Below are 27540 nucleotides of genomic sequence, written 5' to 3'. Positions count from 1 at the left end.
ACTTAGCAGTTACATGAGGGAAGAACTTCACACACTGAGCCATCTTTCCAGTCTCTAGAACTGATTATTCATTTATTTGACAGAGAAAGAGGGAGAGAGAGAGAATGGGCCCGCTAGGACCTCCACCACTGCAAACAAACTCCAGATGTCTATGTCCCCTTGTGCATCTGGCTAATGTGGGTCCTGGGAAATAGAACCCGGGTCCTTTGGTTTTGCAGGCAAATGCCTTAACTGCTTAGCCATCCCTCCAGCCCCCTAGAACTGATTTTTTTACTTCAACCCAGGTCATGCACTTATTACCTTGTGATTTTGGGCAAAGTTCTTAGGAGTTTTAAGGTTCCAACAAATCATTGTCAAACAAGATTTAGCAGGAATATTAATACATGTAGAGGGTTTTGCATAGTTCCTTGTATGTATTAGCTGTCATGATCTTCTCTGTATACCCTCACAATATGTCCTTTGACAAAATAACTTTTCTACCTCCCCATTTCACAGGTAAGCCTTTTATTTATTTTTGTGATCATGGATAAATTTTCCAACTCTCTTGAGCCTGTAATATGTATGTATGTATGGTACAAAATGAGGATCATGGTAGTGCTTACTTCATAGGTTTTGTGAATATTAAGTGAAGTGACTTACATGTGGTTTGTTACATACATTGATGAGTGTTAATGGTGACTTTTCTTCTGGCTTTACACTTATATATTTGTTGGAAGTTCCATTACAGGTAAAAATATGATCTAGGAAACTTAGAAAGAAAGTAGAATAGGACACTTTAAATGCTTTTGAATTTGATCTTCGCTTCCTATGACTGTTGTCCCACTGAAATCTGAATTTTCAGGCTTTAGATTAGCAGGCTAGCCCAGCAGTTTGCCAGCATTATTTATACTATAACTTTCTTTTTCTTAACCTTCGTGCTTTTTACTTCTTTTTAAATTAAAACATTTTTTTGATTTTTCAAGATAGGGTCTCACTGTAGCCCAGGCTAACTTGGAATTCACTATATAATCTCAGGGTGTCCTCGAACTCATGACGATCCTCCTACTTCTGCCTCCCGAGTATGAAAGGGATTAAAAGCGTGCGTCACCACGCCTGCCTTAACCTTGGTACTTTTTGTCTCTGCCTACCTATTTGCTTAGTCTTAATTCCACAATACCCCAAAATAAACTTTTCAGGTGGACTATCTTGCTTCCAATAGTCCTTCATCTGTTCTTTCTGCTCACATATTTTGTGGCCTACCTTTCTCTCCTCTTGAGTTTGCTTCTGTGCCCTGCTTACTAGTTTTCTCATCATTACAGCCTTAATATATGTCACAACTGTGCTCTACATTTTGAACTCTTACAGTATTTATAATATATTCCATGTAGTTTATAAGGTAATATAGTACCCATTTGTATGGGTCTATCTCAACATACAGATCTTACTGTAATGAGAATTCCTTAAGGTCTAGATTGAATTCTGTGGATATTAGTGTTCTAGTAATAATAACCTGTTGGTTGTTGTCAATGATTATCTCCCTTCACCCCTCACACACACTCATTTCCCTTTTCTTTCTTTCTCCTCGTGAATTAATGTGGTGGTGGATATTGATTGTCAACTTGACACGAGTTAGACTCATCGTGGAAACACCATCTCTTGGTTGTTTTTGACGAGTTTTCTAGGTTAGGCTAGTTGAGGTGGGCAGGCACAGCCTGAATGTGGGCCATCTCTCTCCGTGGGCAGGGCCTCTGGACCGCATAGAACGGGAAGCTGGCTGCGTTCATTGCTGGACGGTTGGACTGTGGATATGGCATGACCAGTGGCTTCCTCCCGATGCTGCCATGCCTTCCTGACATGATAGCCTGCAGCCCCGAGCCAAGGTGAACCGGCCCTCAAGTTGCTTTTGTCAGGCATTTCTTCACAGCAACTAGGAACATTAGCTAGCATGGTTAGTTTGGGTGCTTTCATCTGTTAAGTGTTGGACCCTGTAATGGTTTTTTTCAGGCGCCCCCCCAAAATTTATGTGTTCTGAATGTTAGGTCTCCAGCTGGTGGCAGTTTGGAAATTGGAGCCTCCTGGAGGCAGTATGTTGGGGGCTTGGGCTTCCCCATCTTACAGCCAGCTTCCCTGCCAGTGTTTGGCGCACTCTCCTGCTGCTCTTGTCCACCTGATGTTGGCCAGGAGGTGAAGTCCACCCTCTGCTCCTGCCATTGGGGAGCTTGGGTCTGTAAGCCAAAATAAACCCTTTCCTCCTGTGAGCTGCTTTTGGTCAGGACCTTTGTGCCAGCAAGGAGAAGCTGCACGTAACAGACCCTTCCTTATGCGCACACAAAGCCTTTTGTAAGTTCATGAACAATTGACGTAATTAAAAGCGATGGCTCGGTGGTGATGTGGCACGCGTCGGGCAGTGAGGGCATGCGTGCCCCTGCTGCTTCCTCTTTCTTGACTCCGTCTTTGCGGGCCGGGTCCGCAGATCAGTCGCCAGCATGGAGCTCTTCATCTGTGCCCAGGAGCTGCATACCCTCAAGGTGACGGCCAGGAGACAGTCGCCCAGATCCAGGCTCCCGTGGCCTCGCTGGAGGGCATCGTCCGGAAGATGAAGTCGAGCTCTGGCAGGCACACCACTGGAAGATGAGGCCATCCTAGCCCGGTGTGGGATGGAGGCCCTGGCCGCTCTGGAAGTAGCTGGGCACTTGCTGGGAGGTGAAGTCCATTGTTTTCTGCCCTGTGCTGGAAACATGGCCAGACAGGAGGAGGAGGAGAGGGAGAAGAAGAAGACAGGCTGGGCCAAGCGGTGGATGCAGCACAACCAGCCCTTTGTCAGTGTTGTGACCACCTTTGGCAAGAAGGGTCCTAGTGCTGACTCTTAAGGCTTATGTAATCTTGCCTTTTGCTAATAAAGTCACTTTGCCCAGACCAAAAAAACAATAACAACAACAAAAAACACAGGTGGTTCACTTGAACTTACATAAGAAGGTTTTTTTTTTTTCTCTCTTTCTCTCAAATAAATAAAATATTTAAAAAAATAGCCAGGTGTGGTAGTGCACACCTTTAATCCCAGCATTTAGGAGCCAGAGGTAGGAGGATCGATCGATCGATGTCAGTTTGAGGCCACCCTGAGGCTATAGATGAATTCCCGGTCAGCCTGAGCTAGAGTGAGACCCTACCTTGAAAAACCAAAATAAATAAATATATTAAAAAGGGCTGGAGAGCTAGCTTAGCAGTTAAGGCACTTGCCTGTGAAGCCCAAGGACTCAGGTTCGATTCCCCAGTACCCACGTAAGCCAGATGCAGAACAGAGTGCATGCATCTGGAGTTCATTTGCAGTGACTAGAGGCCCTGGTGTATGCGCTTGCTTGCATGCTGTCTCTCTTTCTCCCCCTCTTTCTCTCACTAGCATTCTTTGTTTGTTTGTTTTTTCAGGATAGGGTCTCACTCCAACCCAGCTGACCTGGAATTCACTATGCAGTCTCAGGCTGGCCTCAAATTCAGGGTGACCCTCCTGCCTCATCCTCCCGAGTGCTGGGATTAAAGGCATGCACACCACACCCAGTTCTCTCTTGCTCTCTCTCAAATAAAGTATTTTTGAAAAATATGGTAACTTGGGCTGCAAATACAAGAAGGGCTCTATTCTCTCATCCTTTCTTTGTTTGTAGGCTGGTCTTGGTCACATTAGGGGTCATGGCAGCCAGAACACCAGGGCTTTAGCTTTGACCACAAACTTCAGCCCTTGATTCCTAAGGCTCGCCTCTGAAGGAAAAGATTTATTGGTTGTGCTTGAGTCAGATGCACACTTCTTAACCAATTAACTGTGAGAAGGAGGGTTGGGTCACCTGAGAGTTGTGAGGATTTCTAGGAAAGTGACAACAGAGGAAGGCAGATGATACCATACCTGCTTGTTGTATTATCCCTTTCTTTCCTCTTTGATCTTGGATCAAACTAAACTTCAGTTTCCTCAGTCTGTGGAATAGAGTTAATACTAATGCGTGGTTGCTGATTAGAATTACATGATACAAGCTTTTGACAGTTTTCATAGCCATCTGTGAAACCTCACAATTTCAGTGAGTAATTTGACGTTTAGTTTTTACCACCATGCCTCATATTCATCTGTCAGGGTTCCTGTGGAAGTTTATCCTGCCATTCAGGCACTTGGATGCATCCCCCATAGCATTACAGTGTGTGTTTTTTGTTGTTTTTTTTTTTTTTTTTTTTTTGAGTAGGAGGAAAAGTATAATTAAATATCAGTTATTAAACAAATTGTAATTGTTATCTGCTGCAGTCAGGTTTTCATTGCTGGTAGAAATCACCCAACCAAGAGCAGCTTGAGGGAAAAAGAGGTTTATTTTGGCTTTCCAGAGTGTGGCTACTGCTATTGTCCATCTGATGTTGGCAAGGTGGTGATGTCCATCCTCTGCTCTGCCATCTTTTCCCTGCCATCATGAAGCTTTCCCTAGAGACTGTAAGCCATAATAAAAACATTTTTCCTATCAGCTGCTCTTGCTCAGGTGCTTTGATCCAGCAGTGAGAAGATGACTGCAATAGAAAATTGGTGCCAAAGGAGCCAGGTCGTTCCTGCTGGAAACCTAGCTGTGTGGCTACTGGCCTTTTGGAACTAATTTGTGGAAGGATTTGAAACTGGCTTGAAAGATGCCTTGCAGTGCTTTAAGCAGAGTTTGATGGAACACTCTGGTTAAGTTGGAAGACTCAGATGCAGAAAAAAACTGCTGACTGTGCACGATTGGCTTACGAGGGGAAGAAAAAGAGCTTTGTCCAGACTGGCCAGAGGCAGTTTGTGTGAGAGGCTTACTGCATCTTCCCCTGTCTGAGAACTTGTGCAGGGTTGTGTAGCCTAGAAAAGGACCGGTGTGAGCAGAAGGATATGGCACAGAAAGAAATGAAAACCTTTGGCCCACACTGCTGCATATACAGTTGGGATTGTTTAGAGATTGCAACCATTGAGTTTGGGCCCACTGATCTGCATTGGGACAACAGAAAAAATGCTGACTCTTTTGAAAGTAGGGGGAGTCTGAATGCTGACAGGTTTTTTACTTGGGGGAGAGAGAGAGGAGAGGAGAGGAGAGGGGAGGGAGGGGAGGGGAGGGGAGGGGAGGGGAGAAGAGAAGAGAAGAGAAAAAGGGCATGTTAGAGCCTTTAGCCACTGTAAACAAAATCCAGATGTATGTGCTGGCTTATATGAGTACTAGGGAATCGAACCTGGGTCCTTTGGTTTCACAGGTAAACACCGTAATCACTGAGCATCCCTCCAGCCTGAGGGTTTTTTTTATTGTTTTAATATTTCATTTATTTATTTATTTGAGAGAGAGAGGAAGAGGCAGATATAGAGAAAGAGACAATGGGCACACCAGGGCCTTTAGCCACTGTAAACGAACTCTAGACACATGCGCCCCTTGTGCATCTGGCTTATATGGGTCCTGGGGAATCGAACCAGGGTCCTTAGGCTTTGCAGTCAAATGCCTTAGCCACTAAGCCATTTCTCCAGCCCCTGAGTTTTTTTTTTATTAAATATTTTAATTTATTTATTTGCAAGCAAGCAAAGAGAGAGAGAAGAAAGATAGACAAAATAGGTATACCAGAGCCTCTAGTCACTACACATGGACGTATGCCACTTTGTTCATCTGGCTTTACATGGGTACTGGGGAATTGAATCTAAGTTGTTAGGCTTTATTGGTAAGTTCCTTAACCACTGAGCCATCTCTCCAGTCCTGAAGGGGCCATTCCTGCTCTTTAAAATTGGTTTTATTCCCCACTGGATTAGTAAATTTGGTAGCCTACCTGGTGCTGTGGAGTATAACAAATACAGGAAAGAAAAGGTCATTGTATGTGCAACATGGTTTGTTTTTTGGGACTGGTCACTAGGTGATGGATGTAAGGCTGGGTTGATGTAGTACCTGCATAGATAGAGATCAATGGAACCCATGGCATGGGTGACCATGGTCTGCAGCTTAGGCTTCTTACTAGGTACCAGGACTGTGGGACAGCTGCTAAGGAGAGCTGCCTGGTGGGATGGATGGTTCCTTGGGGGGCAGAATTGTAATCGCAGAGATTTCCTCACTGATTATAGATGTCAGATTTGGAACTACAGGATTTGGTGTTTCTCCTGTTTGTTTTAGAGCTTGCATTGATTCAGTCTTTTCTTGCAGTGCCATCTTTTGCAGTGTAAATGCTGATTTTGTGTCATTTTGTGTTTTTGGTTTCACTGCTCACAGTTGAGACTTTGGACTGTTGGGATTGATACAAACTATGGGAACTTTTCAAGTTGGACTTGCATTTTACATCATGGATAGTCATCAGCTTATGGGGGCCAGGGGTAGAAAATGGTGGTTTAAACTCATGGTTTGAACGCTTGGTTCCCAAGCTGGTGATGGTTTGGGAGGTGGAGCCTTGCTGGAGGAGGTGTGTTGTTGGGGGTGGCCTTAGAGTTGGTGTAGCCAGTCCCCTCTTGCCCGAGTTCTGCTCACTCTGTATTGCTGGTGTCCACCTGATGTTGGCAAGGCGATGCTGCCCAGCCTCTGCTCTACCATTGTCCCCTCCCATCATGAAGCTTTCTCTTGAGACTATAAGCTAAGAGAAAAACATTCTTTCCCTCAGCTGCCTTGGTTGTGTGCTTTGTCCCAACAATGAGACGGTAACTGCAACAGTGACCCTTCAGTTACCATTGTAACCTTTAGCTGGCATAGGAATATGACTAGCTGTTTTGTTTGATAACTTAGATCAAATGTTTTAATGTGTAGTTTACTATATACAAAAAGATGTTTTCACAAATTCAAGAGATTGGAAATTCCAATGAAATTAATTTTTTTTCCTAAACGAAAACAAATTTGGATTCCTTAAGTGCACTCTGGGCTACTGAGCAACTTTATTTGAGATGATGTTCTGCCTGCAAGCTCCATTAAAGCAGCTCTCTGATTGTCTTATTCCTGGAAGTGTCACTAATTCTTGGAGCAGCATGGCCCATTGTAACGTTTCAATATTTGTTAGCTGGGTGTGGTGGCACACATCTTTAATCCTAGCACTTGTGAAATAGAGGTAGGAGGATCACCATGAGTTCAAGGCTACCTTGAGACTACATAGTGAATTATAATTAGTGATTTATTTAAATCTCAATGGTGGCCTGGAGAGATCTTTAAGGCGCTTGCCTGTGAAGCCTAAGGACCCATGTTTGGTTCTCCAGATCCCATATAAGCCAGACGCAAAAAGGTGAGCCAAGCACAAGGTTGTGCTTGCCCACTACGTGTCTGGAGTTGGAGATGCAGTGGCTGAGGCCCTGGCACACCAATTCTCTCTCTCTCTCTCTAAAATAACAAAAATACAAAAAATAGAAAAGTATTAAATCTCAACAGTATCTTTTTTCTGGGATGATGTTTTAAACTACAATAGATCTACATGAAGATAATGTTTAATTATTTCCTCGCTTGTTCTGAATTTCAGGTGAAGCATCCAAACCAGTTATGTTTTATAAGAGTTGGCACATTTAGGGCGGGTGATGGCTCAGTGAGTAAGAGCACTTGCCGTGTGAGCATGAGAACCTGAGTTTGAGCCCAGCACCCACACAGAAAGCTGTGCATGGCTGTCCTGCTTCTGACGGCAGCGTGGAAGGGGGCGGGGACAGGATCTCTGGGGTGTGCTGGGGGACCAGTCTCACTGATGGCAGTGCAAGGAAACGGGGAGCTCTGCGCTTAGCGAGAGACCTGCCGCAGTGAAGTACGGCGGCAGCGCACTAGAAGAGAGGTATGCGCACACGAAGCAAACGACTTTATTTTGTCATATATTTACAACGGTTTAGTGGTCTGGGTAAAGCTGATAGTGCCACTTTGTGTTTGTTTTTTTTTTTTTAATGAGGTGTACTTATTCATTTGTTTTGGTGTGTGTGTGTGTGCCATGCATGTGTGTGCAGAGGTCAGAGGACAACTTTCGGTGTTGGCCATTGCCTCTCCTTCATTTCAGGCAGGGTCTCATTCTTTCATATCTATTGCTTCTGCAATTATGGAAGCCTGTCAGAGCTTCTGGCTTTACCTGGGTTCTGGGCATCTGAACTTAGATACTCAGGCTTGGGTTGTTAGTGCTTTGTCCTCTGAGCCATCTCCCTAGTCCCCTGTTGCCACTTCCCGAAGGGTAAATGAATCCCTAGCAGTGCGTAGCTAACTAAGAAGGGACAGACTTGATGGTGGTTCGTGGGGGGGGGGGCTAGTGGGAGGACCATCAAAGCCAATATGCCGCAGAGCTAAATGCAGGGCATGTGGGGAGACGATAGTGCACAGAGTGCTCAAAACGAAGCACATATAAGTATAGAGATGAAATCAAATGAAAAGTGAGGTATCTCTAAAGAATAAAGTGACAAGATGTGAAGTCTTAGGTAAAAGATTTTAACAAATATTTATGGACAGGGTTGGAAGGGGAAGGTAAGTCCTGGGGTCTTTTATGTTAGTCAAGAACTTGACCAGATGAGGAATAATATAAAGTGAGATCTTTTTAAAAAATATTTTATTTTTGGGCTAGAGAGATGGCTTAGCGGTTAAACGCTTGCCTGTGAAGCCTAAGGACCCTGGTTCGAGGCTCAGTTCCCCAGGTCCCACGTTAGCCAGATGCACAAGGGGGCGCACGCGTCTGGAGTTCGTTTGCAGAGGCTGGAAGCCCTGGCGAGCCCATTCTCTCTCTCTCCCTCTATCTGTCCTTCTCTCTGTGTCTGTCACTCTCAAATAAATAAATAAATAAAAATTAAAAAAAATATATTTTATTTTTATTTATTTATTTGAGAGAGACAGAGAAAGAGGCAGAGAGAGAGAGAGAGAGACAGAGAGAGAGAAAGAGAATGGGTGCGCCAGGGCTTCCAGCCACTGCAAATGAACTCCAGTTGCATACACTCCCTTGTGCATCTGGCTAACATGGGTCCTTAGGCTTCACAGGCAAGCACTTAACCGCTAAGCCATCTTTCCAGCCCTAAAGTGAGATCTTTGAGCCTGCAGTGTACTCCAAGTTAAGATAACTGCTTACTGAGGACAACGCTGTCAGTGGAGCAGCTGGAAAGGCCAGGAGATAACGTGGAAGAGGAGAGACAGTGGCTGTGTCTGAGCATTTTCAGAGAAACAAGCACCACTGTTGTCTGCCTCAATGACCTTGAACACTCTGTGTGCGTGGAATGTGACAGTATCTGCTGCCTCCGGTCCATTGACTCACTGCAGAAGTGGCCCTGCGGGGAGGGGTGATTACCCCTGTCGCTTTGTGCTTGTTGAAAAGGGAGAAGACACCAAGCCCTTTCCCTGATTGGAGGCTGAATTCTAAATTCAAGGGACTAAGCTCCCTTATAAGCATGTTCTTCAATGAACTCAAGGAGAAAGAAGTTTCAGGTTGTCATGTCTGGTGACATGAGGTTTGTCCTGAATAGATACTTCAGACAGAACTGGAAGGAATGTGTGAAGCACTCAACTGCTCAATCTGTGTCCTGCATTCTTTTTTTAATATTCTTATTTTCATTTATTTATTTGAGAGAGAGAGAGAGAGGGAGGGAGAATGGGCACGCCAGGGCCTCCAGCCACCGCAAACGAACTCCAGATACATGCACCACCTCTGCATCTGGCTTACGTGGGTCCTAGGAATCGAACCGAGGTCCATTGGCTTTGCAGGCAAGCGCCTTACGCACTAAGCCATCTCTCCAGCCCTGTCCTGCATTCTTTTTTTTTTTTTTTAATTTTTTTTTTTATTTGAGAGCGACAGACACAGAGAGAAAGACAGGTAGAGGGAGGTAGAGGGAGAGAATGGGCGCGCCAGGGCTTCCAGCCTCTGCAAATGAACTCCAGACGCGTGCGCCCCCTTGTGCATCTGGCTAACGTGGGACCTGGAGAACCGAGCCTCGAACCGGGGTCCTTAGGCTTCACAGGCAAGCGCTTAACCACTACACCATCTCTCCAGCCCCTGTCCTGCATTCTTAATGGCTTGCTTCTAGCTGCCATTCCTGGGAGGTGGGTGCAAGAACAAGCAAAGACTGGTGTGTGGATGTTTGCCGAGGGCCATAGTCCATAAGAGTACTTCTGCCCTCGGAAGCACTTGGCTTCCGGATTGTGAGCTTGAGAAATGGCCAGGCCTCCGCTAGCCTTTGACTCTGCGGTGAATCCTGTTATACCAAGCGAAGGCTTTCCTTCCTGGGGATGTAGGCATCATTGTTTTTCAATAATGTTAGTGACGAAGCTATAGCTTATTTTAGTTTATATTCACTAAAGTTTTTGTTGGAGAACCACTGTGTCTGCTTTTGCTCCTTCAAATCCAAATTCTAGATGTTCAAGATTTCCAGAAAATCTGTCCTATGATAAATACTGGCATTTTCAGTCCTCCACTTTATCCTGGGCAAGGCAGATAGACTTTGTTTGTTTGTTTGTTTGTTTTTTGGCCCAGGCTGACCTGTAATTAACAGTGAAGTTTCAGGGTGTCCTCGAACTCATGGCAGTCCTCCTATCTCTGCCTCCCAAGTGCTGGGATTAAAGGTATGTGCCACCATGCCTGGCTTTTGTTTGTTTGTTTGTTTTGTTTGACTTTTTCTTGGGAGGGGGGAGTTGGGTTTCCAAGTAGTCTCTCTCTAGCCCTGGCTGACCTGGAATTCACTATGCATTCTCAGGCTGGTCTCAAACTCCCAGCGATCCCCCTACCTCAGCCTCCCTAGTGCTTGGATTAAAGATGTGTACCACCATGCCTGGTTCAAATAGACTTTTAAACATACACATGTATACATCATACAGACATTCATACATAAATATAAGTTGACTATTAAAACATGTCTTTAGGCCAGGCAAGGTGGCACACACCTTTAATCCTAGCACTTGGGAGGCAGAGGTAGGAGGATTGCCATGAGGTCAAGGCCACGCTGAGACTCCATAGTGAATTCCAGGTCAGCCTGGACTAGAGTGAGACCCTATCTTGGAAAACAAAACAAACAAACAGAAAAAGTCTTTGTTGGATTTGTCATGTCTGGGAAGTGAGTATTTGTAGGTAGGAAGCATAGAGCATGATGTTGTGGAATAATGATGAACAATTATGATGGTTATGATTAATGACACCATCACGCTGTTACTCAACAGTGGACGAAAGTAACATTTTACCAAGTTTGGAGTGACTTCAGGAAGCAGGCTAGTACGGCTGGGGAGAATGACTCAGTGGGTGAAGTGTTTGTCATGCAAGCATGAAGACCTGAGTGTGAAAGCCAGCTTGCGGAGGCGCACTTGTGACCCATCCTCTAGGGGGCAGAGACAGGAGGATCCCTGGGGCTTGCTGCCTAGCACATCTACCCAAATCAGTGAGCTCCGGGTGCATATGCTGGGCCCCTGTAATCCAGTGCTTGCCCTGCTGCAAGCTTGCTAGCTAGACTAGCTGATTGTACAAGCTCTGAGTTCAACTGAGAAACCCTGCCTCAGTAAACAAGGGTGGGGGTGATGGTGGAAGGTACCTGATACCAACCTCTGGGTTTAATATGCACATGCAGGCATGTGCACCCCCCACATTAACATACCTGTTACATGTATACACACTACATACCATGTAAACCCCCTTCCACTTGTCAAATTTGACATAGTAGCAAGGAAGTTTCATAATTATCTAGAAAGACTTAGCCGGGTGTGGTGGCGCACGCCTTTAATCCCAGCACTTGGGAGGCAGAGTTGGGAGGATTGTGAGTTCGAGGCCACCCTGAGACTCCATAGTGAATTCCAGGTCAGCCTGGGCTACAGTGAGACCCTACCTTGAAACCCCCCCCCCAAAAAAAAAGACTTAAGATACTCTTTGATGGGGTTGGAGAGATGGCTTAGTGGTAAGCACCTGCCTGTGAAGCCTAAGGACCCCTGTTCGAGGCTCAGTGATTCCCCAGGACCCACATAAGCCAGATGCACAAGGTGGCACATGCATCTGGAGTTCGGTTGCAGTGGCTGGACGCCCTAGTGTGCCCATTCTGTCTCTCTCTCCCTGTCTGTCTCTCTCAAATAAATTAAAATAAAAACAAAAATTAAAAAAATACTCTTTGATTTTCCAGCTACATATATATGTGAGGTTGGGTTTTTACGCTTCAGCCAAGACAATGTATTGCAACAGGTTGAATTAGTTGTGTGCAAAACTATATGTGAGGGTCTTTCAGTTTTCTATAATGCTGGGAACTAAAGAAAGAGATTAGTAGGGCTGGGATTTATACTTCAGCGGTAGAGTGAGTACTTGCCTAGCATATGCAAGGCCCCTGGTGTTCAATCTGCAGCACAAAAATGAAATAAAAATAAAATGAAGGGAGAGAGGGAGAGATTTGTAAAAATATAAGGAGTAATAAAAGAAAATGTATTTTTATTTACTTAGTTTTTTTATGTGTGGTGTTGCGGTCAAATTCAGGGCTTTGTGCATGTGTGGCAAGTGCTCTATCATTGAACTTTACTCCCAGTCTCCCCTCCCCCAAGTTTTACTAGAAATATTAATTATAGCTGGTCATGATGGTGTATGCCTTTAATCCTAGCACTCACGGTGCTGGAGTAGGAGGCTATGAGTTTAAGGCCAGCCTTAGCTCGAGTGACACACTGCCTCAAAAATAATAAAATAAAATAAAAGGCAAGTTAAGAAGTTACTTATTAATCTATAATAAGAACTCTTAAAAAATCCTGTTTGTGCTGCTGTAATAGAGTACATGCAATTAATGTGTGAGTAGACATTTATTTTCTCACAGGCCTGGATTGGATGCTGGGAACGCCAAGGGGCTAGCACGTTCAGTTGCCTGATGAGAGTCTCTGTAGGCTCAGCGTCGAAGAGGGTGCTTCAGGCAACCTGCAGGAAGGAGTGCTGTTCTCACACAGTGGAGCCTACAGGAGCTAAAAAGACTCCTGCCTTCAGCATGAAGCACTTTTAGAGGTTTTCATGACCTAAACACATTTTAAAAGTCTCCAGTTACCAATATTATTCCATTATATTCTTTCATTATATATATATAATTGTGGGGGGGATTAAGTTTTTAACAGTATAATCATGAGAAGCAAATTTAAGACATAGCAAGTCCATTTTTAGGCTGATGATGCCTTTTAACCAGCAAGTTAAGATGACGACTAGCTTTAGAATTTTCTTTTTTTTTTGTATTTTTATTTTTTATCTTTTAAATTTTTTTAATATTTATTTAATTTTTATTAACATTTTCCATGATTATAAAAAAAGTCCCATGGTAATACCCCCCCCCCACTTTCGCCTTTGAAATTCCACTCTCCATCATATTACCTCCCCATCTCAATCATTGTACTTACATATATACAATACCAACCTCTTAAGTACCCTCCTCCCTTCCTTTCTCTTCCCTTTATATCCCCTTTTTAACTTACTGGCCTCTGCTACTAAGTATTTTCCTTCTCACGCAGAAGCCCAATCATCCATAGCTAGGATCCACATATGAGGGAGAACATGTGGTACTTGGCTTTCTGGGCCTGGGTTACCTCACTTAGTATAATCCTTTCCAAATCCATCCATTTTTCTGCAAATTTCGTAACTTCATTTTTCTTTACCACTGAGTAGAACTCCATTGTATAAATGTGCCACATCTTCATTATCCACTCATCAGTTGAGGGACATCTAGGCTGGTTCCATTTCCCAGCTATTATAAATTGAGCAGCAATAAACATGGTTGAGCAGTACTTCTAAGGAAATGAGATGAGTCCTTCGGATATATGCCTAGGAGTGCTATAGCTGGGTCATATGGTAGATCAATCTTTAGCTGTTTTAGGAACCTCCACACTGATGTCCACAATGGCTGGACCAGATTGCATTCCCACCAGCAGTGTAGAAGGGTTCCTCTTTTTCCACATCCCCGCCAACATTTATGATCATTTGTTTTCATGATGGTGGCCAATCTGACAGGAGTGAGATGGAATCTCAGTGTAGTTTTAATCTGCATTTCCCTGATGACTAGTGATGTTAGCTTTATAATTTTCACTATGTTGGGAATTTAAGTCTCTCATTTTATCACTTCTTTTGTGATTCTTCCCTTTTTTGTTTCTGTTTCCTTTTTCTTGCTTTCATTGGAACGATTTGTATACTTTTTTGTTTGTTTTTTATGTTATCTTTTATTTGACAGCTTCATATTTATAGACAATAAACCATGATAATTCCCTCCCCACCTTCCCCTTCACAAATCCACACTCCATCATATCCCCCCCATCTCTCTGTTAGTCTTTCTTTCATTTTGATGTCATTATCTTTTCCCCCTATTATGAGGGTCCTGTGAAGGTAGTTTCAAGCACCCTGAGGTCAAGGATATCAAGGCCAGTTTCTGTCTGGACGAGTGCATTGTAAGCAGCCCTACCCTTCCTTTGGCTCTTACATTCTCAGCATTATATTGCCTTTTGGGTCATCCCAGTGGTCACCGCCATCTGAAAAGAGAAGCTTCTCTTAACAAAAAGTGAGGGTAGCAGTAATATATGGGTATGAACATTAGTGCTTTAGGGTAGTTTGGTGAGAATAGCATATTCATTTAGCCACCAGACAAGAGCAGGCATTGCATTCCTAAGGCTCATGACCTCCCTACCATAGACTTAAATTTTTTTTTATTTATTTGAGAGAGAAAATGGGAGTGCCAGGGCATTCAGCTGCTGCAAACAAACTCCAGAAGCATGTGCTACCGTGTGCATCTGGCTTACATGAGTCCTGGGGAATTGAACCTAAGTCCTTTGGCTTTGCAGGCTAGCGCCTTATGCACTAAGCCACCCCTCCAATCCCCACCATAGGCTTTTGATTAGGTTTTGCAGGACCAGGCATGTATTCCCTCCCATAGAGTAGGTCTTCAGTCCAATAGAGAGCAGTTGGTTTACCCCACTACAGACATGCTACTAAAGTACCCGTTTGGCCTGCCAGGCCAAACCTGAGGCTTGCAGTGCCCACTGTTTTCACCACTGATAACTTCTGTCTCCCATAGGGCTGCATGCAGCGCAGCTTTTCCAGCTTTCAGTCAGCTGGTCTACAAGGAGGGGCTTTTCAGCTCAGCACCAGCTTGATTTCTCAGTGACCTTGCAGCCTAGGCATGTGGAGTCTTCAGCAATAGGGTCTTACCATCTATTTCTGGTGGGAAACCAAGAGCCTTGGCAATAGTCTGTCATGTTTTGGGGGCATTAGGGACCTGACCTCCCTAGCCAACAACTCATCCCTGGCACTGAAATTTTTTCATAGCAACAATCTATGGCTTCTGGGTGTGCCATTATCCAAAAACATAGGTTTCCATATGGTTTGTTCATAATATCTTAAATTTTGAGTAATCCTCCCCCCACCCATCTCTTCCTCTGACCTCACTTAGGCCTTTCCACCCCCAGTAATCTGTTTTTCTACTTACATATATACAATATTATCCCCTAAGTCCTCCCCTCTCCTCCCTCCTTTATAGCCACTTTCTGGCTTACTAGTCTCTGCTACCGAGTTTTTTTCCTACTCACATACAAGTCCAAACATTTGTAGCTCGGCTGCACATATGAGAGAGAACATGTGGCACTTGGCTTTCTGGGCCTGGGTTACCTCACTAAGAATATTCCTTTCCAGGTCCATCCATTTCCCTGCAAATTCTATAATATCATTTTTCTTTCCCACAGGATAGAACTCCATTGTATAAACGTGCCACATTTTCATTATCTTACTCATCAGCAGAGGGACATCTAGGCTGGGTCCATTTCCTAGCTGTTGTCAATAGCATGGCAATAAACAAGGCTGTACAAGTCTCTCTAAGGTAGTGGGACGAGTCCTTAGGACATGTGCCTGGAAGTGGCATAGCTGAGTCCTGGCAAATCTGATTCCAAGACTATACCAGACACATTCCCATCAACAGTGTAGAGAGTTCCTCTTTTTCCATATCTTCTCCAGCATTTTATTGTCCTTTGTTTTCTTGATGATAGCCATTTGACAGGAGTGAGATGGATTCTCAAAGTAGTTTTAATTTGCATTTCCCTGATGGCTAAGGATGTAGAACACTGTTTTTAGATCTCAATATGCCGTCTGTATTTCTTCTTTTGAGAACTCTTTATTTAGTTCCATAGCCCATTTATTAGAATTTACTTATTTATTTACTTGGGAGAGGAGAGAGAGAAAGAGGCAGACAGAGAGAGAGAGAATGGGCACGCCAGGGCCTTCAGCCACTGCACACGAACTTCAGACGCATATGCCACCTTGTACATCTGGCTTACTTGGCTCCTAGGGAATTGAACCTGTGTCCTTAAGCTTCTCAGACAAACACCTTAACTGCTAAGCCATCTCTTCAGCCCTGATACCTATTTGAGAGACTGAGAGAGAAAGAATGGGTGCACCAGGGCCTCCAGCCACTGCAAAGCAGCTCTAGATGCATGAGCCACCTTGTGCATCTAGCTCTACATGGGTCTTGGGGAATCGATCTTGGGTCCTTAGGCTTTGAAAACAAGCACCTTAACTGATGAGCCATCTCTCCAGCCCAGCATTGGGTAATTTTTACTGATAAATTACATGTATATTACCATGTGACTGTTGAACTTAAAAAGTATGTGCTTTGTATTTTAGGTTTCTTTTAGTCTAAAAATTTTCATGTGGCTCTTCTCTTTATTGCCCAGATTATTTATTTAGTTAGTTTTGAGGTTTTTATTTTTATTTTTGGTTTTTTGAGGTAGGGTTTCACTACTACGCTGACCTGGAATTCACTGTGTAGTCTCAGGGTGACCTTGAACTCATGGTGATCCTCCTACCTCAGCCTCCCAGTGCTGGGATTAAAGGCGTGTGTTACCATGCCCAGTTCTTATTTTGGGGCATTTTAATGGCTGCTTTAAAGCTGTCAGGTAATTCTAACCCATGTTTCATTTTCACATTGACACCCATCCTTCATTATTTTCATTTTTATGTGGAAATAACCACAGATCCACAGGACAGTCTAAATGCAGTGCAGAAAGATCTGGTGTAACTGTTACTTAGGTTGGTCCCAATGGTTTTACCTTATATTACTATAGTTCGGTGTCATAAGCAGTAAGGTGCAATTGATTCCCTTTGTATACATGGTTGTATTCCATTTTCTATGTGTGCAATCGCTGACGTTGATGGGGACTTACGCCATCATCACTAAGATCTCCGCAGTTTGACCTCTTTGGAGTCCCAGTACTCCCTTTTCCCGTAAGCTTAGCCCTTGGGAACCACTAATCTGTTGCCATCCCCAAATTTTATTTGAAGACTATTTGCTAAAATGCTTTTACTAAATATAACCAGATACTGTGTATGGCATTTGAGATTTTTTTCATTCTTAAAGCCCATTAGATCCACCCAGGTAGCTGCATGTGTAGGAATTGTGTTTGTTTTAATGTGCTGCACAGTATTATTTCATAGTTTATCTGTTCACCTACTAAAGGTCACTTTTGCTTTTTCCAATTCGTGGCTGTCTAGGGCAGATATAGCTTCTAAGTGTCCATGTACTTAACTTTTTTCTTTCTTGTTTTGGTTTTTCGAGGTAGGTTCTCCCTCTGGCTCAGGCTGACCCGGAATTCACTATGGAGTCTCAGGGTGGCCTCGAACTCATGGTGATCCTACTATCCTCTGCCTCCCCAGTGCTGAGATTAAAGGTGTGCGCCACCACGCCCAGCTGTACTTTCTTTTTTTACTTATGGACAATATTTTCATTGTCTGCAAACTATTGTCCTACCATTTTACATGCCTTTGTGCAATCTATAAAAGATCTGGTTTCTGGGTTGGAGAGGTGGCTTAGTGGTTAAGCAATTGCCTGTGAAGCCTAAGGACCCTGGCTCAAGGCTCCATTCCCTTCGACCCATGTAAGCCAGATGCACAAGGGGGCGCATGCATCTGGAGTTTGTTTGCAGTGGCTGGAGGCCCTGGTGTGCCCATTCTCTCCCTCTCCCTCTCCCTCTCCCCCTCTCTCTCTCCCTCTCCCCCCCCCTCTCTCTGCCTCTTTCTCTATCTGTCTCAAATAAATAAACTCTCAAATATATAAATAAAATAACCTCTCAAATAAATAGATAAATAGCAGCAATAAAAATATCTGGTTTCTTTAAATCAGCATTGTTATTTTACTTTTCATATTAATTATTCTACTGGATGTTTAATGATATGTTTCTCACTTATTTGCATATGTTAATGATCCCTCCATGTTTTTATTTGTCATCAATATATCCTCTTAGATGAAATAGCTGCTAATGTCTTCTTCCCATTTTCTGATCTGGCTTTATATTACTGTTGAGTTTCAAGTGTGGTTTGCAAATTAACCATTCATTCATTCCCAGAATTTGGCTGTTGTTTTTTTTTAAGTCCCTTAACTGGATCTTTGGTGATACAAAAGTTAATTTTGATAATTTTTAAATCAGTGAACTCTTTTGAGTTAACTTTTACATAAATCAAAGGTTTTAGGCTAAAGTTAGTAGTCTGCTTAGAGTCCTCTGTTTAATTGCTTTTCTATTTTTGTTAAAAATCACTTGTCTAGCCAGGCATGGTGGCTCACACCTTTAATCCCAGCATTTGGGAGGCAGAGGTAGGAGGATTGCCTTGAGTTCGAGGCCACCCTGAGACTACATTGTGAATTTCAGGTCAGCCTGGGCTAGGGTGAGACCCTACCTCGAAAAACCTGAGGAAAAAAAAATCAATTGTCTATCTTTGTATTGTTCTTTTTCTGTTTTTTGTTTTTTGTTTTTTCCCCTTTTTTCCTAGGTAGGGTGTCACTGTAGCTCAGGCTGACCTGGAATTCACTATGTAGTCTCAGGGTGGTCTTGGTCTTATGGTGATGCTCCTGCCCCTGCCTCCCAAGTACTGGGATTAAAGGCGTGTGCCACCAAACCCAGCTCTTTTCCTGGATTCTGTCTTCTCTTCCATAAATCATGTCTATCCCTCCATGAACAATAATATACTTGTCTTCAGTATTAGGGCTATGTAGTAAGTCTTAAAATTGTTCAAAGTGATTTCAAAATTGTTTTTACTCTTCTGTGGTTTTTACCTTTCCATATTAATTTTAGAATAAGGACCCCAGTCTATGAGCACCATATTCTCTCCATGCATTTACCTTTCAAAATTTTCTTTTCATCAGGGCTGGAGAGAGAGTGCAGCAGTTAAGTGTGCTTCTTGCACAAACACAAAGGCCTGAGGGGCCTGAGGTTGCCATAGCTCGAATGTCTAGATCCCACGTAAACCGCTGAGTGCGGCCACACGCGTGGGTAGGTGTCGTCCTGCAGGGAGCCGAGATCTGATAATTGCAGCGGTTTCCTAAGCTCTTGAATCTATAAAGAGACTGCGGCTCAAAATGAGACTGGAGAGGAGAGTGAGAGCTTGTGTCCCTTAGCATTTCACTCCCAAGCAGGTGAGCCTACGAGGTGCCCCACCACAACCACCCCCAACACACACAGAAAAAAATCTTTTCCTTAGTGTTCTGTTGTTGTCAGAATAAATGCTGTATACATGTTATTAGAGGTATACCCGAATACTCCCTTTTGGTGTGAGCAAATGTAAATAGCATTGTATTTTTAACTTCCATTTCCTCATGGCCATTGTTAATGTTTAGAAATGCAGTTGGTTTTGCATGTTAATATTTATGACTATATGATCTTGCTGAGTTCACATTCTACTTGCTTTTGTGTTTTGGTGTTTATTTTTGGGTCATCTGCAAATATAGACAGTTTAATTTCTTGGTTTCTGGTTTGTTGTCTTTTATTTCTTTGCTTTATTGAGTTACCTACACGTTACACAACTATGTGAAAGTGCTCTTGATACTTGAGAGGAAGCATTCAGTCTTTCATCACTAAGTGTTACTGTATCAGTACAAGTTTCATCAATTGAGAAAGTTTACCTCTAGTAGAGTGTTTGAGTTCTCATGAGTAAAGGTTGGGTTTTCTATACTTGTTAATATCATGTGGTGTTTTTTTTCTTTTTCTTTCTTTCTTTCTTTTTTTTTTTTATACAGTCTTATATAACCTAGGCTGGCCTTGAACTCCTGATCCTCCTGCCTCCCAAGTGCTGAGTTTAGGCTGTTCATATTTTTGAGTTGAATTGGATTACTGATTTTTTAGTGCGAGAAAGAGAGAGAGAGAGAGAGAGAGAGAGAGAGAGAGAGAGAATTGGCATGCCAGGGCCCCCAGCTACTACATTTGGACTTCAGGCACGTGAGCCCCTTGTGCGCACGGGGAACCTTGTGCATTTGGACTTCAGGTGCGTGAACCCCTTGTGCGCGTGTGGAACCTTGTGCATGTGCGTCACTGTGCGTCTGGCTTCTGTGGGACCTGGAGAGTCGAACATGAGTTCACAGGCAACTAACCACTCACCACTCGCCACTAAGCCATTTCTCCAGCCCATAACAATTTTTTAATTTAGTTTTTTTTGCAAGGAGGGGGGATGGAGGGAAGAGGCAGACAGAGAGAATGGGTGTGCCAGGGCCTCTAGCCACTGCAGATGATCTCCCTATGCATGCACCCCTTGTGCATCTGGCTGATGTGGGTACTGGGGAATTGAAGCTGGGTCCTTTGGCTTCACAGGCAAATGCCTTAACTGCTAAGCCATCTCTCCAGCTCCCCCATTACTTTCTAATACTGTATATTATTTTGTGTTCTTTGATTAAACTCTAGTTTGTAGTGATCATAATTTTTTATGTATTACTGAATTATATTTCTTAATATTTTCTTAAAGCTTATATTTATATTCATGAAAGATACTGGTCTGTAGTTTTCTTCTTATTTTAAAAATATTTTTATTTTTATTTATTTATTTGAGAGAGGGTGTAAGAGGGAAAGAATCATGCCAGGGTCTCCAGCCACTGCAAATGAACTCCAGATGCGTGTACCTCCTTGTGCATCTGGCTTATGTGAACCCTGGGGAATTGAACTTGAGTCCTTTGGCTTTGAAGGCAAGTGCCTTAACCACTAAGCCATCTCTCTAGCCCAGTTTTCTTCTTTTGTATTAACTTCATCTTTTTCATTGTTGTTGCAAGGTAGGGTCTTGCTTTAGCCCAGGCTGACCTGGAATTCACGATGTAGTCTCAGGCTGGCCTTGAACTTACAACGATCCTCCTACCTCTGCCTCCCAAGTATTAGGACTAAAGGTGTGTGCCACCATGCCCAGCTCCATCTTGTTTTGTTTTGTTTTGTTTTTGGAGGTAGGGTTTCACTTTACTATGTAGTCTCAGGGTGGCCTTGAACTCATGGCAATCCTACCTCCCAGGTGTTGGGATTAAAGACATGTGCTATTACGTCTGGCATCCGTCTTATTTTTTAAGAAACTTATTTATTTGAGTGTGTGTGTGTGTCTGTGAGAGAGAGAGAGAGAGAGAGAGAGAGAGAGAGAGAGAGAGGAGAGAGTGTGTGTGTGTGTGTGTGTGTGTGTGTGTGTGTGTGTGTGTGTGTTTGTGTCTGTCTGCCTTATCTGTCTGCCAGGACCTCTTGCTGTTGGAAATGAATTCTAGACACATGCACCACATTGTGCATCTGGTTTTACGTGATTAATGAGGAATAGAACCAGGGACAGCAGGCTCTGCATCAAGTGCTTTTAACTGCTGAGCCATGTCCCATTCCCCTCATCTTTTTATATTAGCCTGTTAGTGGATATGTAAAACTAACTTGAAGAGTCTTCTCTCCTTTTTTTTTTTCTTTCCCAAAAGGGATTGTGTAAAACTAGTGTTAAATCTTTGTTAGAATTCTCTGGAAAAAGTATTAAGTCCTGGAGATTTCTTTTTCTTTTCTTTTTGGTAAGATTTATTTTATCATGTTGGGTTACTTGTGTTTGTACTTTTAAAGGAATTGTTCATTATTTCAAAGTTTCAAATTAATGTCTAGTTTTTTTAAGATAACACTCCCTTATCACCTTTTGTGTATTTTCAGGATCTTTTTAATAGCATCTATTTTATTTTTGATATCAGTAATTTGTGTGATCTATTTTTGCTTAGTAACCTTGTTAGATATCTGTCCGTTTGATTACTATTTCAGAGAACCAGATCTCTGTTTTGTTAAGTTTCTTGTGTTTTGGTGTGTATGGTGTTATGAATATATTTGTTCTCTGTATTTTCTTTTCTCTGGTTTGCTTTACATTTAATTACCTCTTTTTTTTTCATCTCGTTTCTTGAGAAAGGAATTTAGATTGTTGATTCAGAATCATTGCTCTTTTCTGTTTGAGCAAGCAGTCACTCTACAACTGGGCTGTATCCCCAGTCCAGTCTGTTCCCAGAAGGGCATTCAGTAGTGTACAGCTAGTTGCTGTGGCTGCGTTCCACACTTGCTTTTCCTCATTTTCTTTCAGTTCAATATGTATTTGTATTTCCTTGGAGACCTATGACTTAGAAATCTGTTGTTTATTTTACGTGTGTTTGGAGGTTTTCCCATTCATCTTTTGTTTTTTGTAGTGGTTTGATAACATTTTGGTTAGAGAACACAGGGTATGATTTCAATTCTTTTAAATGGTTGAGATTTGAGTTGTGACATAGGATATAGTCCATTGAAGCATTTCGTGAGGGCTTGTGAAGAATGCAGGCTGTTTGGGGTGGAATGAAGGCTCAGTAATGCCAGTGGGTTCTGTTGACTTGTGGCGCCGAGCTTGTCTCGCTGGTCTTCTGTCCGGCTCTGTCAAGAGTGGACTGGTTTTTTTTTTTTTTAAATTTTGTTTATTTTTATATATTTATTTGAAAGTGACAGAGAGAAAGAGGTAGAGAGAGAGAGAATGGGTGCGCCAGGGCCTCCAGCCCCTGCAAACAAACTCCAGACGCGTGCACCCCCTTGTGCATCTGGCTAACGTGAGTCCTGGGGAGTCGAGCCTCGAACTGGGGTCCTTAGGCTTCACAGGCAAGCGCTTAACTGCTAAGTCATCTCTCCAGAGAGATACTCCGCTCTGGAGTATTTAAACATTATGTAAAATTGCGCATCCATCTATTTCCCTTTTCATTTCTGTCAGTTTTTGCTTCACTTAATTTCTAGTGCCTTTTTTTTTAACATACACGCTTAAGACTGCCTTATCTTCTTTGTGGATTACCTCTGGTATAATGAGGGTAATTGTCTAGTTTTCTTCACTCTGAAGGCGACTTTAACTGATGTTAAAGTGCCCATTCCACCTTTCCATTGAGTAATGTTTGCATACTCTATCATTTCCCATTGTCTCATTTTCAACTTAATGTGTATGTTTACCTTTGAAGTGAATTTCTCTTTTCTTTATCTTTTTTTTTTTTAAGTGAATTTCTTCTCTGAGTGGATAATGCTTCTTGTGACACTAGTTTTTCATACATGTCTCTTATGTTGGTGAAGTTCTATTCCTAGTTTATTGAGTAGTTCTTTTTTTCTTGTTTGTCTGATTTGTTATCATGTAAGGATGTGTACCTTTTTTATATTTGTTTATATGAGAGGGAGAGCAAGAGCACTAGAGCCTTTTGCCACTGCAAATGAACTCCGGATGCATGTTCGCTTCGTGCATATGGCTTTGCATGGGTACTGGAGAACTGAACATGAGCTGGCAGGCTTTGCAAGCAAGCACCTTTATCCACTGAGCCATCTGTCTACTCCAGTGTTTATTTTATTTTACTTTTGGTTTTTCAAGGTAGGTCTCACTCTAGCCCAGGCTGACCTCGAAGTCACTATGTAGTCTCAGGGTGGCCTTGAATTTACAGTGATCCTCCTATCTCTGCCTTTCAAGTGCTGGGATTAAAGGCATGCGCCACCATGCCTGGCTTCCACTGTTTACATTTTAAAGTGTTTTATCTGTGTGCAATGAGCTGTTTGCTCTTGATTGGTTTGGTGTATTATATTGTAGATTTTTGCATGTTAAATCAACCTTGAATTCTTGTTATAAATCTTCTTGGTCCTGGTCTATAAGCCTTTTCATATTCTGTTGTATTCTCTTTGCTAGTGTTTTGTTAGGCTTTTTTATGCCTATATTCAAGTTTCCAAAACTATAATACATAATTTTAGTTTTGATGTCTTTGGTTGTTTTTTTTATCGTGTGTGTGTGTGTGTGTGTGTGTAGGGGTGTTGCACGTGTGAGTGTGTGCAGGTACACGTGCATGTGGAAGTCAGAGGAAATCCTCGGGTGTTGTCCATCATGCGCCATCCAGCTTTTATTTTATTTTTTGGTCTTTTGAGGTAGTCTCATTGTAGCCCAGGCTGACCTGGAATTCACTATGTAGTCTCAGGGTGGCCTCGAACTCAGGGCAATCCTCCTACCTCTGCCTTCCGAGTCCTAGGATTAAAGGTGTGTGCCACCACACTTAGCCCATCCAGCTTTTTAAAGACAGGGTCTCCTACTGGCCCAGAACTTGCCAGATAGGCTAGACTGGCTGGCCTGTTTCTGCGCCTCCAGTGCTGGGCTGACGCCACCACCCTCTGCTCTTTCATCTGGGTTTCTGGAGATCAAACTGTCCTGCGAGATTTGGTATGTTGTAGATGTTCTGTTTGTGGAATGCATACACGTATGCATGGGTATTCCGATGTGTGTCATGTGTGCATGTCAAGGCCCTGGTTGGTGTCAGATGTCATGCTCTATTATTCTCCACCTCACTTTGAGATAGGATTATTATTTACATGGCATATCTTTTTGTCTTTTTGAAATTAAGAAAACATTTATTTGCAAGCAGAGAGAAACAGAAGAGAGACTGACAGAAAGAATGGGTGCACCAGGGCCTCCAGCTGCTGCAGATGAACTCCAGGTGCATGCACCACTTTGTGCATCTGGCATTATGTGGGTACTGAGGGATTGAACTTGGGTGGTTAGGCTTTGCAAGCAAGTACCTTAACTACTGAGCCATCTCTCCATCCCCCTAAAATATTTTTATTTATTTATTAGAGAAAGACAGGGAGGCAGACAGAAAGAGAGAGAGAGAGAGAGAGAGAGAGAGAGAGAGAGAATGAATATGGGCATGCCCACCACAAATGAACTCCAGATGCTTGTGCCACTTTGTGCATCTGGCTTTATTTGGGTACTAGGGTATCAAACCTGGGCTTTCAGACTTTGCAAGCAAGCACCTTTAACTGCTGAGCCATCTCCAGCCCAAATCCTTTTATAGTTGAAACAATTATTTTTCAGCTCCATAATTCCTGTTTGAGTGCTCTTATGAATTCCTTTTTCTAGGTTGCTAGTTCTTGTGTTTTTCATGTCAATTTTCCTATTTCCTTTATTTATTTACTTTTTTCTTTTGCAGTAGATTCTCACTATCTAGCCCATACTGATTTGGTACTCAATTCTATAGTTCCAGGGTGGCCTCCAGCTCACAGTAATCCTCCTACTTCTGCCTCCTAGTGCTGGGTTTAGCTAGCTGACTTGGGAACAAGGTACTCTGTCTCTGCCTGTCATCTCACCATAGACCTAGAATTAGAGACACCTGCTGTGGAGTCTGCCTTTACATGGGTGCTGGGGTTCTGACCTTAGGTACTCGCTTTTACGTGGTAGTGGGCTATCCTCTGAGCCAGCCCTCATTTATAATTTGCGTGGCAAATGGGTTATCTACTGAGGTGATCTATTTTATTCCTCTGATTAGGAATAAAATTGAGGGGGTCTGTCTCTGTATATCTGATTTTTTTAATTGAAAACTAGCCATTTTACTGTTACAATATGTTAACTTTGGAAATCAGGGTAGATTGTCTTCATTTCCCAGAGGGATTTGTTTGTTTTTGTGATAGGGTCTCATCGATCCCAAGCTGACTTTTAACTCACTGTGTAGCTGAGCATGACTGTCAACTGCTAGTCTTCTTTCCTGTGCCCCAGAGTGCTGGGGTTCCAGGCTGCGCCACCAAACTCAGCTTATGTGGTGCCGGGCCTTGAACCATGCTAGGCAAGGACTTTGGCAACAGCTGTATGCCCAGACCCGGTTAATTGTTGGTGGCTATAGTGATCCATTTGTTTCATGAGCTTTTCAGATTGTTTTTGTGAAGTGTTCCTTATTGATGCTAACATTTGTATTCAGCCAGTGGTCAGAATTTTTAAAAATGTTAGACGTGCAAACATAGACAAAAACATAATAAAGGCTCGCAAAATGCAAAACAATAAAACCCACAAAAACTTCATAATCACCAAAAGAGAGAACCACCTCTCTTAGTCTTTGCAGATTTGTTCTTTTCTTAACAGGGCTGGGGTTGAACTCAGGGCCTCATGTGAGCTAGGCAGGCGAGCACTGACCAGCTGCAGATTCATTCTGTGCTGAAGCGTTCCTTCACCGTGCCGGCCAGGCTTGCTGTTTCAGGATTAGCCTGAGGTGAGAGCTCTGGGCATTTTTAGGGTTTTTTTGAACATGCCTTTTTGCCTCAGCATGTAGGTGGCTTTCTAAATTCTGTCTAATACATGACTGCTTGTGAGTGCTCAGATTCCTCAGATAGTCTCCCTAGCTTCTCCTCTGGGACTACCTAGGTGGTCTGTTGTGTGGGATCTGAAGTCCCTCTTCTGCTTCGGATCATTTGCTTCAGTTGTCAATGGGCCTTTGAGGCATTTATGAGCTGTTTTTATTATTATTTTTGTTTATTTATTTGAGAGCGACAGACAGAGAGAGAGAATGGGAATGAATGGGCACACCAGGGCCTCCAGCCACTGCACATGAACTCCAGACACGTGTGCCCCCTTGTGCATCTGGCTAACGTGGGTCCTGGGGAATCGAGCCTCGAACCGGGGTCCTCAGGCTTCACAGGCAGGCACTTAACCGCTAAGCCATCTCTCCAGCCCTGAGCCATTTTTTGAAGATACCTTTTGCTTCTTTGCCTGCAAGCCTCTGGTTTTCATAGCTCCTACAAAACTATTTTAGATATTATCTGGTGTATGTGTGCACGCATGCATGTGTGTGTGCTGGTTTATTGTTGGGAAAGGAGCTTGAAGCTTCCTAGTCTACCAGTTTGCTGACATCAGATACTGCCTTAAGTGAAGCCGAGCATGTTGGTGCATTCCCTTAACTGTAGCGCTTGGGAAGCTGAGGCAGGAGGATCTTAAGTTTGAGACCAGCCTGGCTTATCTATAGCAAGACCCAAAAACAAACATGTCACAAAAAGGTGAAATATAAGTATAAATATAAAGCTTACATTTTAGGGGCTGAAGAGGTGGCTCAGCAGTTAAAGGTGCTTGCCTGAAAAGCCTGCTAGTGCAGGTTAAGTTCCCTAGTACACACGGAAAGCCAGATGCACCAAATGGCTCATGCATACGGAATTTGTTTGCAGTGGCAAGACCCTCTCGCTTCCTCACAAATAAATTAATATATTTTTTGCCGGGCGTGGTGGCGCACGCCTTTAATCCCAGCACTCGGGAGGCAGAGGTAGGAGGATTGCCATGAGTTCAAGTCCACCCTGAGATGACAGAGTTAATTCCAGGTCAGCCTGGACCAGAGTGAGACCCTACCTTGAAAAACCAAAAAAAAAAATAAATAAATAAAATAAAATTAATATATTTTTTGCCAGGCATAGTGGCATACACCTTTAATCCCAGCTCTCAGGAGGCAGAGGTAGAAGGATCACCATGAATTTGAGGCCACCATGAGACTACATGTGGAATGAATTCCAGGTCAGCCTGAGCTAGAGACCCTGCTTCAAAAAACCAAAACAATAATAATAATAAGAAGAAGAAGAATAGCAAATAAAATAAATATATATTTTTAAAAGCTCACATTTTAATTAC

General features: G+C 43.0%; 1 protein-coding gene and 1 pseudogene across 2 annotated transcripts in view; both read left to right on the top strand.

Moving 5' to 3' along the window:
• Rock1 (Rho associated coiled-coil containing protein kinase 1) overlaps positions 1-27540 on the top strand; it is a 131347-nt gene that overhangs the window by 12234 nt on the left and 91573 nt on the right. The gene's annotated exons all lie outside the window — the stretch shown is intronic.
• LOC101614663 lies at positions 2460-2849 on the top strand (annotated as a pseudogene).

The sequence above is a fragment of the Jaculus jaculus genome, chromosome 15 (genome assembly GCF_020740685.1).
Source record: "Jaculus jaculus isolate mJacJac1 chromosome 15, mJacJac1.mat.Y.cur, whole genome shotgun sequence".
Taxonomy (NCBI): Eukaryota; Metazoa; Chordata; class Mammalia; order Rodentia; family Dipodidae; genus Jaculus; species Jaculus jaculus.
Note: the sequence above shows the minus strand (reverse complement) of the source record. Positions and strands in the feature narration are given on the sequence as shown.